General features: G+C 42.8%; 1 protein-coding gene and 1 long non-coding RNA gene across 9 annotated transcripts in view; one reads left to right on the forward strand and one right to left on the reverse strand.

The window, feature by feature from the left end:
• The window catches only part of LOC115336098, a 25,911-nt gene extending 12,023 nt beyond the window's left edge, over positions 1-13,888 (reverse strand). Inside the window, exons 1-3 of the long non-coding RNA XR_005931482.1 lie at positions 13,583-13,888; positions 12,367-12,444; positions 195-4,095 (exon numbers count right to left, since the gene is read on the reverse strand). This is a non-coding gene — a long non-coding RNA (uncharacterized LOC115336098). The remainder of the gene's footprint in view (positions 1-194; positions 4,096-12,366; positions 12,445-13,582) is intronic.
• MDM1 (Mdm1 nuclear protein) overlaps positions 7,363-15,538 on the forward strand; it is a 74,648-nt gene continuing 66,472 nt past the window's right edge. For 4 of the 8 annotated variants that reach the window (XM_041120489.1, XM_041120491.1, XM_041120496.1 and 1 more), the window contains exon 1: positions 7,363-8,258. The gene's annotated coding sequence lies outside the window, so the exon portion shown is untranslated. Of the gene's footprint in view, positions 8,269-15,538 lie in introns of all 8 variants that reach the window. The other 4 variants (XM_041120480.1, XM_041120495.1, XM_041120479.1 and 1 more) reach the window with 2 other exon arrangements.

The raw sequence follows: 15,538 nt of genomic DNA on the forward strand, positions 1-15,538 counted from the left end.
ATAGGATTTTACCTCGTTATTAAATAATTCGGTTATCTAAATTGTAAAGCATTCTGGTCTAAGTACACACATTTTATTTCACTGCGTCTCTATTGTTAATGAATAAAAACTAAAGGAGGAAGCATAGCTCTGGGCTTTTTCTGTTCCTCTTTATCTATTCCAGTTTGTAGATCCCAAGAGCCACTTGGACTTACTGTTTTGAATATCCATGGAAATACACAGATCACTTGTAGTGACCGCAGTGCTTGTCAGCAGGGTTCTGCAGATGAACGTTCACTTGCCCCCACCAGCCAAGATAACCCCTAGCTGCTACTCGTTATGCTGAGTCCCACTGAACTTCAAGGAGCTTACATGAAGCAGATGTTGCGATGCAATGCAGTGGATGGGCTTTCGCAGAAAAGTCGAGAAATCTGAAGCCAGATTTCTTACAGATCTTTGTAAACAAGCCACAGCAAGACACAAAGTAGTAAGGTATCCTACTTAACACTATGTATCTTGATATTAAGAAATAATAACTTATTTGAGGAGGTGGCTGTATGTTGCCGTCAGAACAATGTCTTTGAAGATTGTACAGAAAAGTAAGTTATACCTGAAGTATAATTAAATACTCTGAACTGAGCTGAAGGTGATAAAGGCCATAAATACCGTGATTATCTGACATAGTAATCAATTTTGATGATACCTATGAAGCTTCTCAAAAAAAAAAAAAGGTGCCAAATACAGGGCAAAAACACCCTTCCTGCAAGGAAATGCGGCAGCTTTTACATAGACTCATCTGTTTCTGCAGAGGGTTCAAATGCTTCCTCAGGGAACAGCGATTCCTAGGCAGAAATGCCAGTGTGAAACGCTCTGTGTGACTGGAGCCAGGAAGAAAAATCAGGCCTTTCATTCTGGATGTATCTGAAGTCATCTGTGAACAGTTCAGGAATCTATATGTCTTTCCAGAAGCAGATTAATGGTTGCCCGTTTCCCAATCATCTGTTCGTAGCAGCCGGGCTGCGTGGAACCACTCTTGTGCACTGCCTCCTGAAAAGTTTGCTATTTGCAAAACATTTTACCATTTTTCCACTTCAGAAGCTTCTAAATTTAGTAATGGTACATAGCTCTGCCTCCCCAGGGGCCTCCAGTTCAAAAGTCCAGCTCTGTTTTGAATGTAAGTTTACAGCAAACAGCACAGCATGACACAGTAGTGGCTGAAGAACAACCTGCGTCTGTTCCTCAGGGCAAAATCTTTATCCGCTCGAACTGAGGGTGCAAGAGCCCAGGTGAGATGCTTGGGGCTGCGGCAGTTGAAAGCATTTTCTCTCCTCCTTTCCGTGTGGACTTCAACAGGGACGGGGATGTTCTGGTTCTCCCTCTGGACGGTTGTGGCCCTGTGGCTGCTTGCAGCTCCCACCTGGCGTTGCCTTGCTGAGAAGCAGTCAGTCAGCTGAACGACAGCCCTGTGGTCTAGTTGCCCACTCTTCCTCCGCAAAATCCTGCTTGCTGGACCATAGTAATCTACGGAGCCACTCCGTCCCCTCTCCTGCTTACACCACTGCTGTTCACCGTCCCACGGCTTCTGGGCCCTTGGTGTCCTCAGAGGGAAGCAGAAAGCAGATCTCACCCCCCCTGAACTCCAGAAGCAGAATTTATTCACCACTGCAGCAAAGAGCAATACACTGGAAAGACAGACTTTTGTGTAGGGAAAGATACTTGCACATACTAGAGTCGAAAGTATGAGTCTTTGACCCTTTCATTTATTATTATATTTCTTGACCCACATCTTCAGAGAAGGCATTTTGGAGTTTATAAATGATTTTGGATTTCCCTCCAACCACTTTCTGTTCCTAGTTAGTCCCGTGCTGGGTCATATCATACTGAATGTCTCCCATCATACTAATTTCTCTTTCTGCTCCTCCCAGCTCCTCTTCCAGCATTTTTATCGAAGGTCTTCCTTTCCCTCTTCCAGCTTTCTGTACAGATCCTGAGGGCAAATTCTCCCTGGTCTTCCCTTCTCCCTGTCCACCTTCGGCCCGACGTAACCTCATCCACCTACACAAAATCAGGTGACGTATCCTTGTGGGTACCTTGGACTTCCACCTCTCTGCCAGGGCTTTCTCTCCAAATCTCAGCACCTCGCTCTGTGGCAATTCCCAGCTGATGTCAGGTCAAACTGGGCATGCCAGCAGGCTGCAGTGGCTATTGCTGGCCAGGCTGTCCAAAGTCATCTCACTGCTTTAGGGTTTCCCCTCTTTCTGTCTGTATTAATATAATAGAGAATCCTAAATGCTTTGGTAAAACTTTTTTTTTTTGTCTTCTTCTCGGTAGCACTAGTAACAACAATAAAACAATTTCTCTAGGAACAAATTCTTAAGTTATGAACTCTAGGTTTGAACAAGGAGCATTTATATTGTGTGGAAAAGAGAAGGCCTTTGTTTGAACACAACAACCAGGCGTGAAGAAACTACAGAAGTATGCTTGGCCAAATTTTTCAGCTTCATTTTCTGTCAATAAGCTAGTGGTAACAGAACAGAATTTTTCTTGCTGAGCTTAATGCTTGTGCTGTATTATTTTAGATATGCTCCATTACCTTAAGGCACAAAGGATCTGTTTTTTCTCAGTATGCAATAGAATTCACGCTTCTGTTGTGAATTCCTTTGACCGTTATGAGGAATTGCACAGGGAACTGTCTTCTTTGGCAAGAAGGAATGGTGGAAAACAGAAGATGCTGCTTATGAAACTCCATGGGAGTGAGTCTGTCTAGCCACACTGCAGCATAAATTCAGTTCCATGCTTATCAAAAAGCAATATATCTGCACAGTTCCACTATGCAGCCAAGTTTAGATTACTTCTTGAGAACTTTTCTGATGGATTCAACTGTGCATGACAAAAGGCTTGCACCTGAAACCAGACTCAAGTACTTTCACTGTGTACAAACATATGCTACCGTTGTGCTCAGCTGTGGGTTTTTTTGTTTGTTTAAAGGTAGAGATACATTTGTCTGATCTTCTGAAGGAGAATCACATCCTCCATTCATCAACCCTAGTTTGTCAGTTCTTGAAATATTTCCTGAAATATCTCCTTCAAATATCAAACCCAAGAACCTTAAGCAACAACAGAATGCTGAAGATGTGACCCCCTTCACCACAAAATGCTGTAGATGAGTAAAATTAGCATGGGTTCCAGAGTGACTAGACAACTTAATGAAAGATGAATCCATTGGGGGCTATTACATGCAAAATCACCATGTCTGGTTCAGGAATCCTCTGAACCACAAATTGCTGTGTGCTCGATAGATATTCTGGGAACACTATCATGCACTTGCTCTGTTGCTAAGTTCTTTTCTAGGCATTTACTGCTGCCCACCGTTAGAGATGGGAGACTGGGCTGTACTGATGTTCCCTGACTTGGTGTCCCTGTTTCTATGTTTTGAAAGATTTCTGTGGGTCATTTCACATTTCTTAATAGGAAGAGTTGGAGGAAGAGAGGAATCAAATGATAGCTCATGGAGGAATGTGAATAGAGGTCACCAAGAAGAAAATTGAAAGAGAGGAAAGTTCCAAATATTGTCATTTCTCTATGTATTTTCTCACTTTCCTTCCATAGCATATTTATGATGTGAGGAGAGGCTAAGCCACTTTTGGATGCATTGTGTGTAACCTGATCAATCTTAGAAGAGTGAAGAGCTTGTTGCAAGTTCTGATCCTCTTCCAGTCCAAACAGTCTGCCTCAGAGTCAAAAGAAAACAATGTGGTCGGTCTCTCTTGCCCTCTTCACATCCCTAGTGCTGCTAAATGGGTAATTTAGAAAGGCACATGTAATTCTAGTCAGTCATGCCTTAGCTAATCTATTTGGGTATAGAGTACCTGTCCCCGGCTTTCCAACTTCCAAATAGCCTTGTTTTCTTCATCGTTTTTGTGGTATCCCTGTGTAGTCATGAAAGCTGAATATTTCAGTCCCCGTTAACTGAGTCCTGTTATTTCTGCTCTCTGTCTGCTGAACGATCAGTTTTACAGTTTCCATTTGACAAGTTAGGAGTTCCTCACCCTGCCATTCCCTGCAGTAAGGACAGAGACTCCAGCCTTGTTTTCACAGAGTAGCCTGGACGAAGACCTAAAGTTTGGGAAACACTTGAGATAGTGAGCAGCTGTGGACTTCTTACTGACATGCTACGAGACTTTGAGTAAATCTCTTATCTCTCGTGTGTCTAGATGCCCTGTCTTTAAAGCAGTCCATTCTCAGTGATCTGTGGTTTCAGGCTAAATTCTATGATGATTACAGAGGCAGTTTTGATCTGGCCAGACTTGGTAGTTTAGAGAATGTTGCATAGACAGCCATACCATATCGAGAGTAAGTTAGTCTCTGAGAAAGCTCAGCCAATTTTGTACATTTTGTACGGATTTTGTACGTTTTGTATGCTGAACTATTTAATCCTGCCAGACTGAATCTTGCTCTGCACAGAGGCAACTTGGGTGTCCAAGCACCCCGTGGCTCAAGGTGGCTTTGCACGAAGCCAGCCTCAGTTTAGCAAGTCTGGCACTAAGCTTGAGGTACTAAGTCCAGCTGGACCTGAGCTAACTCCTGCAGAGCCGTGAATACAACTGCGCTGTGCTCCTCAGCCAGCTCTGAGCATCCCTGCAACGTGGAGCGTGGACAAAAGGCCACAATTGTGTGGTCCTGAAGGAATCGGCGTGCTCCGGCAGGGCATATTAGCACTAATGTGGCACCAGCCATCCTGGCTGACTTCACAGCAAACCATTCAAATGCCTTGGCACCAAGTTGTTCAGTACCATATTGCCTGCAATTTTCCATTAGCTAGGTTATTTCAGGCCTCTATTCCTCTCCTCCTCTCCCATAGCTCTGGATAATGGCAAGTTGGCCACAGCATGAAAGCAACGATTTTGCCATAACTGTATGTATTATCAGACCCTGTAACTTTTATGGTTATTTAATGCAGTCTTTCAGTTTTTGTCCACCCTTTTTTGGCTAGGCAGCCTGCATTTCAGGATCCTAGCCACGGAGCACAATGAAATTACCGGTTAACTCGTCCCTGTAATAAGCTGCACTTAAGAGTCCTGTCTGTGGGATATGCGGAAGGGATGGGCCAGAGAGCTGGAAATAGGACTTCACTGCATACAAAGAACCACAATAACAAGTACAATGTCACTGCTTAGACAGTTAAACTCTGTAGCATGCATGCAAAAGAAAAAACAGAAGTCACCAGTCTTGATAAAGCTGGTTCCCACCAAAACATGCAGTGAATTACCTGTGGTTTTTTCCAAAAAGGAATACCAAGGTTAAATATGAAAGATAAGAGATGTAATTGTAAAGTATTACAGTAAAAATAAAATCAGTGAAATGAGTAAAGAGGACTTTGAAAATTTGTCTTCCTTTGTCTACTCTTTGAAAAGTTTCCAGCACTGTGTTCTTCCTTTAGATGGTGCAGTACCTTGGCAGCATTTCCTGAAGGCTTTTCATGACCTCCTACCGTAATTGCTTTGAAACCTACAGCAATCTCTGTAGAGTCTTCTTAAAAGAATATTACAAAAGTTAGTAATGCAACTATTTTTCCATAGATTTAAAAATGGAAGGATCACATTTTCTGATGTTTTTGAGTGTCAGAGATCTGCTTTTTAGATCTACCATAATTTTCCTCTTCTCTGTTTTTTTTTTCTTTAATTCTTGCTTAAAAACATCATAGGTGCACCAAATTGCACAACTATATCAATATTTCAAAAGCTACCAAATCTTACACATGCAAAAAAGGAAGCTTAACAATCTTTGCTAATCTCTAATGCAAGATGTATCCATTATTTATGAAGGCAGCAGACAAAGGGGAACTGCTCTTGAATGGAATCCTAAATACTACACGAGATAAGCCCTGGGCAGCTGCACAGCACAAGGTTCCTTGTTATTAAAGCTACTGACCAGTCTCTCAGGAGATTGACTCTGAAAGTTAGTCTCCAGCAAACTTTATACTAATTGAGTGTCAACCGGATTGAGTTTTGTAAGAGAAGGAAAGAATGAAGATATGATCCTGCTATCCAAGCATCATTTTGTACCAACGCTGATCGAGTTACAGTAGGTCAGCACTTTCTCCCTCTCATCTCAGATTTTCTGCATCTCTTTTTTTCGTGTGTGAGGAAGGCAAATGACCTTTAGTAGCAGGACACTAGTAGTGGAGCCCTTGCATGGCGGTTAGGGCAGCTCCATGTCTGGATCCAACAGCATCTAGAAGTTTCCTTCCCTCTGGGCGTGTGTTCACCTACCCTAGTGTATGGAGTAGTAGCCTTAATGCCTATTAATGCTTGCAAATGACACAATGAGGCCAAATTGCAATTTCCTGAAAGCTGAGCTTAACAGACCCTTAAATACTGGTCATTTCTACTATGGCCGATGAAGCTTTTCCATATTGATATTCCACACTGAGTTGGAGAGGCAGGGTCTGACAAGGGTGAGATCTTTTTCTCATCCATACAGAACCCATTTTTGGATATCCCACTTCAGGAGGGGTGTGTGTGTGGAAACTAATGGCAGAGTTTCATGAGAAAAGCAACAGGAATGATCAGAGCTCAAGAAATAATCGTGAGGGCACAGACTGAGGAAAGGCAGGAGGAACTGAAGTTATTTTCTGCGGAGAAATGAAGAGCGAGGAGTGACATGATGTCAGCCTTCAAACGTGTTTTTTCAGACACATCGAGGCCTGCCAGGCAGAGGACAGGAAATTGTCTGACCTCTGTGTTCACGTGGGTTAAGACCAGAAAAAATGTGCTAAGGGGGGATAATGCAAGTGCAACATGCAGTTTGGGTATTAGTGAAGATTTTTAATGGTAAAATGGTGAAGAACTAGAGTATCTGTCCTAGGAAGCAGATCTCTAAGTTCTAGAGATCTTTAAGAGGAAGCTGGAAAAGGATCTGTGAGAAGTGGCATAGGTATGGTCCATCCTACCGCGGGTAACGCGATGGACTAGAGGGCTTCCTGAGGTGCCTTCCCGCCTCCTATTTGTGAGCCTATTGCTATGTATACAGATTTCCAGGGTATTTCAGATGGAAATATATTAAAAAAAAATCTGAGACATAACTGAAACTACTCGTTAGCTCTTTTTTGTGCTGAATTTTCTTCTGTAATCAACACACCAGGCACAAAACACCTACAAAGCCCTGAAACAGCTGAATGAGGCCCCGATGTGAAGACAGCCACACCACTGAAAATAGTGGGAAGCTTTTCAAAACATTGTGAGAAGGAAGAGATTGGTATCAGCCAAAGCAAGAGCTCATTTATGGATCTGAATGATCTCTTCCTTTCTTTCTCGCCATTCTGTAAAAATAATAAAAAAAAAAAAACAAGAAGAAAAGCACAAATGTAATGGAAAATGTTTTCATCTCCCTAAGGTTTCGATATGTTCAAACTTTTTAAGAGCTGGGGAATAGTTTTCCTCAGGGAAACTCTTTTCACCATTTCCCTCTTGTCTCATTTACTAAAAAACCCAGTGCTTTGAACTTAAAAGGAATCACACAGAAATGATGGGTTTATGAACATGACAAGGAGAATGGTGTCCGACATTTTTTTTCCTTTAGAAGTATGTTCAGGTTTTCTCGTTGTGAATTTAGGCATGCTAAATTCTCCATTCTTTTTTTTAACCACATACAGAAAAACGCTGCCTTTATAGTTTACATCAACATAAAATATAAGCCTGTTCCTTGTGATCCGAGCAGAATGATTCTGTATGTCAGAGCTTAACAAGGAGTTTAACTTCAGGAGAGCAAGGTCTTAAAGGTGAACTACAAAGCACAGAGAAATTATGCTTTTGTGCCCTGTAGTTAACTAAAGGGGGAACGGTGGGATGTAGAGTATATTCTGGGGGGCATCTAAGAAGCCACAGGATAATTCTGCAAGCCTTCTTCCTTCCTCATCCTCTTTTCTCTTGCTTCTCCCCTATGCTTTCTCCCCATTCTGTAACCCCCATGCAGGGTGCAATACTGGCTCTGTGCAAGCACTCCATGGTTGGGCTGGGGTTTTTACCCCGACAGAGCAGTTCACCTTCAAACAATTCTTGAAAGTGAGCTTCAGATAGCCTTGGGCATTTTGGCTTGAAATTTTTGAAAAAAAGTGAGTATATTAGCTTCATTGCTAAAGTCAATTATGCTTTCAAATACACTGGACTTTACTTCAGCATTATTTTTAATATTGTTTGTAATTTGCGTATCTTTGTCCTTACCTTTAGATTAGAAGACCAAAAATGCCACGAAGGCTTAGAATCATAAAGCAACTGAAGGTGGTGTTTGGTACTGTCCCTTTTTTTCTTTTTTTGCACCTTGGGTTGATAGCACTACATTGACTTCATGTCTTACTTATTATTGCATGAAAAATTCAAACTAAAGAAATCACACACTTGTAAATTGCTGGCATATGTAGTAGTAAATTAAAGAGCAGGCATCAACAGAAATAAAAGCCTGAAATGAATTGGAGTTCTGAGGATGCACTGGGTAACTGAAGAAAGACATCAAAGCCAGCAGAAAAAAAATTAACAACTTAGCAAGGAAAACTGGCTTTTAAGAAAAGACATTGGATTCAGCAAAGTGGTGCATGGCCCATAGAGGATAAAAATAATGAAGAAGAACAGCAGGGACCGCAATAAAAATGGTTGGAAATGAATACACCCTGGAAAGTAGTTGGTACAGTCTTCGCCAACAAAACTGATAGCAATTAAGCAACAATAAATGCTCAGGAGTTGTCTGAAGATGAGATGATTTGCTGTTTAATGTTGTTATAATGTTGCTTACATGTCAGGGAACAACTGGCCTTTTAAGCTAGTCAGATCACAAGATTCATGAACCAGCTTTTAGAGCTAAATGGCAAGGAATCCCCTGGTAGTTTTTAATACTTAGTTATAGGACAGCCTAGAGGGTTGGAAAAAAATGAGTGTAAGGCATGAGTAAAATTACGTCAGGGATTATCTTGTAACTCTTACTTATGCATTTAGTCCCATTACCATTATGAGATGCAAGTATCAAGTGTGTGTTTGAGAGACTCTCATACATCATATGCTAAAGCAAAACCTGTTTCCCAGGCTGTGGACTGTTTTGCCGTATTCTCTTCCGTGTGGATTTGGACTCCTGTTCAATTCCGAGAACTGTTGTTGTCACTGTGATGGTGATGAGTTCGGTGAGGGTTAACTCCAAAATACATGTATCAATCACCAGCAGCACCTATAACACCCTTGCACAAGTTTGTGAGCCCGATTCTGATCCCACTTAGCCTAGTTTTATTCCAGTGAACTTCAGCAGAGTGACTCCTGGTTTGCTGCCATATAAGGGAGATCAAACCCAATATGACTCAGCCCGTCACTTGCCAGTCTATTCTAAGTAAGACTATAATAAGAACTTCCACAAAGGAAGCCTATTTTGCTAATATGCAAAAAAGAAAAAAGAGTAGGAAAAGTGCGTCTTTATAGACATTTGTTCCACTTTTTTGGCTTTTGAACTGGATATGTCTACACAGACTATAAATATTTACTCAAGGCAGATTTGGCATACCTACGAGCTACCTGTGTTAATTTTAATATACTTCATGCTGGTAACAGCAGCAATAAAGATGTGACAGCACAGGCTGGCAACTGGAGTACAAGCAGCCTGGGCACACCTAGTAGTCGCTTGCCCATGCCACCACCTTTTCTTATGCTTGCTAACTAGATTAGCACTAGCCTGGATGTGCTTACCCATCGTAAAATCATTTTGCTTGAAAAGGAATGTGGCACATCATAGAAACACGCCTGAAGAGTATGTTCCGGTATGAGGGATGCAACTGTCTGGTTCTTGGAGTCACTGAAAACCAGGCATTTCTGAACAGGCCCCTAATCAGGAGAAAGAGTGACTTTGTGCTTGAGGAAAGCACTCCCAGCGCACGGTTATCCTCACATTATGCCTCAGAGAAGCATTATTTTGTTACCCCAAATTTGATAGCAAAGACACAGTGTTTGTAGTATTTTATTCCTGGAAAAGCTTATTAATTCTGTTGGAAAGACAGGCTATGAAACAACTTCCACAGCGGCTGCAGCTATGGGGCTAAACCCAGCAAATGCCTTAGGCATACAACTTTACACATATGGGACAGGTTTGCTCATGTGACTGTTGATACTGCATGTATTTCACAGCAGTACGCCCTGTAAGTGGCGTGTGCTCTGCAAGGTCGTGCTATTTGCCTTGCACGCTGCTTTTAACACAAAACCACTTTGAATGTTAGAGGATGCTCAGCTATTCACGTAAGAAGTCATTCTGAAAGTAATACATTATCCTGTAGAATATTAATCAAGTTATATGTATGTATATTTTCCTCATCTGAGAAGATTATTGCAGCTATTGCCTTAAGGAGTCACTAAGGCCACTGTTCCCTTTGCTCAAATTCCTCATTGAAACGTATGTCTTTCAGGAGGCCAGTAAGAAGCCAGTCTATGCATAATAGGCAAGTAAAAGAGATTTGGGGAATACATAGAGGACCAGCCATCTACATAAATCATAAGCTTATACTTCTTCGCTCTTCCTCTATTGCTTCCCTTTTTTGAGCTAAGGGACTATGAGTAAAACCTTGGCTTCACTGAATAAAGAATTTAAAACAATTTAAAAAAGATGTGGGCAGTTTTAACTGGATCTTTTTGGTCAGCCATAGGAAAAATGGCAAATGCACCATGATGATTAGTTAAAACTTGGACAAGAACGCCATGCACTTCTAGCCCCAGGCTGCCTAAACTCTGAGCCATGGGTCAGACAAAGGGTACAGTTTTATACTGTTGCCTTTAGAGGCCTTATTTCTGCTGTGCTTCTGTGGCTTTTTAATATGCTTTGTGGACAAGCAAAAATTTCAGAATTATTTCCTCCTCATTCAGCATTTGCAGTCTCTGGTCTGGTTTTGCTTAAGTTCTTCTTTTGGGCGTTTCACCATAGGGGCCCAGAGTCAGATTCCTGGGGTGAAAGTGTAAAAGCTTACTCCATTCTTCATTTCTCCTCCAGGACTTCCAGGTTCATCCCTAGACAAAACGTAGGACTGAGAACTTGCCTGAGTTCCCCCACCCGGTGCCGCAGGGTCTTCTGTGTGCGGCTTCACCATCTGGTAGCTGCTCCTGAGAGTGACACTGGCAATAACTACCCTCCTGTTGTCGTGACGACTCCGGCAGGGATGTGATGGATGGGAGGAAATGTGGAAAGCCGCAAAAGTGTGAGGAGTTTGTGAGGAAAGGGGGGGTGACCGTGAAGGTTGGCAATGAGTCTTTACTTGAGTCACCTCCCCGGACCGACGGTGAAGTTACTGGGGACCCTGAATGTGATACAAGGCACGATTAGCCAAGTTTATTGCCTAACCATGTCTGGAAAGCGGTAATCGATAGTTCCCCAACAGCCCGTACAGAGGCATGCAGTAGGGTTGGACAGGGGCCTCTCTGGGTCTGGTACTATTCAATGTGTTCATTAGCAACTCAGATGATGAAACGGCTTAGTAAATTTGGAGACAACATCCTCTGAGGATGGACTGTTAGTACACTGGAGGAGAGGATGAAAATTTAAAAATAATTTTGAGATATTGGAGATACAGGAGAAAAAATAAATCCTTTTAAGAATGTAAGTGTAAAGCATGTCCGTTAAGCAAAAATAAATGGGCTTCGATCGCAGCAACAAGGATTTTTTCTCGGACAGATATTTGAAAACACGCCTAATGGTGACACCCCGTCGCATATGGCATGAAGGGGTTCTGCTGGCCAAGGGCCTAAAGAAACAGAGAAGAAGACTCGAGGAGCAGCATTCGAGGAGCTGGCCGAGCCCTTTCATTTCTCAGGCTCTTCCTCTTTCCCCCGTGCTCCCTCGAGGATGCAGCCAGGCAGCGTCACAGCCGGCGTCGGCCACCAGCGCCCCAGAGAGCCCTGCCCCGAGCCACCTCCGCTTTGCTACGTCCTCGAGAAAGGCTCCGAGAAGGAGAGAAACTCTTCTCTGGAATTCCTGGTGGGAATCTGCCAAACACACAGGTTTTGACACCTAAGCAAAATTTAGGAACTACGCGTTAGGATTTTGTCCCTTCTTGCTGTCCTTGAGTTTAGCGGGTCTGGGAGTGACTGAGCTGTAGCTGACCGTGCTCAGCACAAGCATTCCTGTAAGGAAGGTCTTTGCAGACCTTGGGCTGTCTCCAAGGCCAGCTACCCAATAGACCCAGTCCTGCGATGGCCGTGGGACTGGTGGAGGCTGGGGACAGACTTACAGGCCATGGGAAGTGGTTCAAATGATAGTTTCTTCTCCCCCGAGCTTTCCCATTAAAAGGTGGATTGCCGTGTATTATACTAACCAAGTGTGCTGTCTGAGCAGCCCAAGCAAGTGGCCCTACATCTTGATTTGTGGGCTTACCTGAAAAGAGGGAGTGGGAATTATATCTTCCATGATGAGTCTCAATAGTTTTAGGGTCTAATGCTCTTGGCACAGTGGCTAAAAAAAAAATAAATAATTATTTAGAGGTCCAGGCCTGAGTGAAGAGAGAAAAATAGGAACAATAATGTTTTTGGACTTTTCATAGCTATAACATGAGTTATTTGATGACATAGCCCCCTGGTAAAAGTCTTGCTCCCGGATTCCTCTTCCTGGACGTCACCACACACGTATACACACACACACATGCATGCACAGTGCAGGAAAGGTCTCTCTCATCCCCTCTGGCTTTTGCCATGTCCTTGGGTGCCCTGACCCTGTTCCTGGTTTAGCCCTGAGCACACACAAGATGGGAAGGTGCCCTGGCCCCTGGCAGACCCTGGGGAGGAGAGGCATCGCATTTGTCTCCAGGTGTTCCTGAGCTAAATAAAACCAGCATTTTTGTCATCTAACATCCTGATATTTATATTTCAGGAGGCAGAGCTTAATTTCTTCATTAACCCAAGTAAATAATTAAAATTGTCCCCAACACTTCAAGGGAAAAAGCATTAAAACATTAACTTAGTATATGGGAAGAAGATTAAGTTAAAAAATATGAAACTACTTCTGTGCATCACCATTTGTTTCTGCTGCTGTCTTGTCTGTCCCTTGCTAACTGAAAGGAACATTTTCCCTTCTTCTAAGTCTATATTGTTTTATGTTTATTACATCTTGTCACCTTGTGGCACACCGAGCTAGATGTGCTAGAATTGGATGTTGATATTAATAATTACTTGTCTGAGCTAAATGAAAGTGCTAATGAAGTCAAGGCCTCTCTGGGGGTAGGGTCTGGGCTTCCATTCCTATGCAGGCGTAGCTGAATTTTTGGGAAGAAAGCTAACACTATCTCCACAAAAACACTTCTCTCGAGTGATAATACACCATATCGTCTCCCTTAGCAAATAGTAACAAGTGCTACAGAGCGGCAAGCAATTTGTGAAACGTTGAGGAAGAAAAATAAAATTGCTGCAAACTACCCAAAGGCTATGGAGCTTAACTCAGCATGTGGTTGAACTGAAGGCAGAGCTATTTTAAATAATTGATAGTGCTGTAAATGTACATGATGCGGTACAGGAAGAGGTCAGCGCCTAACACGTAATAAGCCCTTGCCCTGAAGGGTTTATGGTCTGATAGTGCAAATGGAGGAAAGCCCTGGTACCTCATCAGAGGAAGGGGCCGCAGACGGTCGTATGGACTTTGGAGCATAGATGTCTCAAGGAGCAGGGGGTTGCAAATTCAGAGATGAGGCCGGTAGCTAGAAACGCACGAGCAGGATTGGCAGAAGGTCAGATGCAGTTTGGAGGAGGCGACCAGACAATTCAGAGCTGTGCCATTTTAAGCAGGCTGACTAAGGCACGTCGGTGATTCAGCGGCGATGCTGGCGTGCCAGCGGAGCTTTGGGAGCGCCTGTGAAACAAGATCGGGCGCTGCGAACCCAAGGTCTGGCGTGATCGGTGCAGACGGGGAATCCTGCGGCTGAGACTTCCTCAGCTCAGATGTAGGGAGGTTGAGGCAGTGGGTGGAGGGCTCTGAAGATGACACTAGTTATCTCAAGCATTAGGATGTAGGGAGTGTTATGCCACGGGAGCAAGCAGCTTTGTTGATATTTCCTACCACATTACCCCTGGACGCGGTTCAGTGCGACCTGGTCCAGTGGGAAACGGCAACACCCAGAAAGCTTCTGTAAAATACCCTCATCCTTCTGCAGCTGCGCGGATGCAGACCCTGATATTGCCATTGCCCTACCCATGGATTGCCCTTGGGAAGCATCACGGGTCTGCAGAGCCGCCTTCCGTACCCTGAGGGCGAGCATTTGGCCCAAAGTGTGCCAAATCTGAACCAGAGAGGCTTTTTTTTCCCTCCTGATTCTCTCTCCTGCCTATGATCTCTCTTCTGCTGGCTCTCACAGCATGGATCACCTACTGACTGTACCAAAGCCTCAGGGGGCAGGGAGATTGGTGCCAGTGAGACAGCTGGTTGCCGTTACATTATTTACTCCTTGCCCTGGAACATAAAAATAATAATGAAATGAATGTTACTTGAAAGATGGAGAAAACAGCAAGCAAAGAAGATTTTTTTTTTTTTTTTAGACCTGACAGGTTCATCTCTAACGTATTTGCATCTTGAACATCTGTCTATGTGTAAAGAAATTTCCTGCATTTGGATGCACAGAATCAAATCCTCGGTGCAATACTCAACAACTGCCATAAGCATTTTCTCATACAACTAACTCATAGTATGTTAAGTAATTTATCAATATTTTAAGAAGAGGTACTTTTGGTAAAAAAAACCCTTCTCCTTTCCCCCATTTAGCAGAGATTTTTTGAGGATAGCTCTTAACACCAATTTTTAAACAGAATTCCCCATTACTCGCCATAGCATCCCAGTTCTGAAAAGTGGCGTGGTACTGCCATATGTTAGCTTCTTAAAAATGTTGTATTTAACCAAGCAACAAGAAGTCAATTTTGTGATACAGAACAAATGTAAAGACATATGGTGAGTAGACCTGCCTGGGGAACACCAAACTTTCTGGTTTACAGAACAAAAATGTCTCAGTATTTTCACTGCCTACTCCAGAGTCTGCTTCCAAGAGAGCCTGTAAAATCAAGAAGACATATGGGGCAGAATTCATCTCACCTAACTTGAGTCATCTGCAATTCAAACATCTACATCTGAGCTAGGCACCTTGGGCTATCTTTACCATCAACAGATAGAAAGGCACTTTAAAAGGGCTTGATATATTAGCTCTGTTTTAGATGTCTAGTTTGGGATAAGATTAATTGCTTTTTTTTAGAAAGGTCTGTTTCTCCCATTGGGATTGGCTATACAAAAAGCTTAGATGACTAAGCCAGATGAAAACATCCCCAATGTAAACATGAATGTTCAGATGAACCCCCACCTACAGGTAAGACTTCTGGACCTAGAGGATGTTGAGAATGTCCAAAAGTGCAGATGCGTGATATGAATTCCACAGAGAGTTTGGAGGTTTCATTCTTGTGGAAAAAAAGATGCCCTGAACATCCGAAATATTTTCTGAAAACATAATTGTGATTGAAATATTTCATTGAATAATTGTTTTATCACAGTTTTCTCTCTCTTTTTAAAAAATAAACAA

Source organism: Aquila chrysaetos, chromosome 26, assembly GCF_900496995.4.
Source record: "Aquila chrysaetos chrysaetos chromosome 26, bAquChr1.4, whole genome shotgun sequence".
Taxonomy (NCBI): Eukaryota; Metazoa; Chordata; class Aves; order Accipitriformes; family Accipitridae; genus Aquila; species Aquila chrysaetos.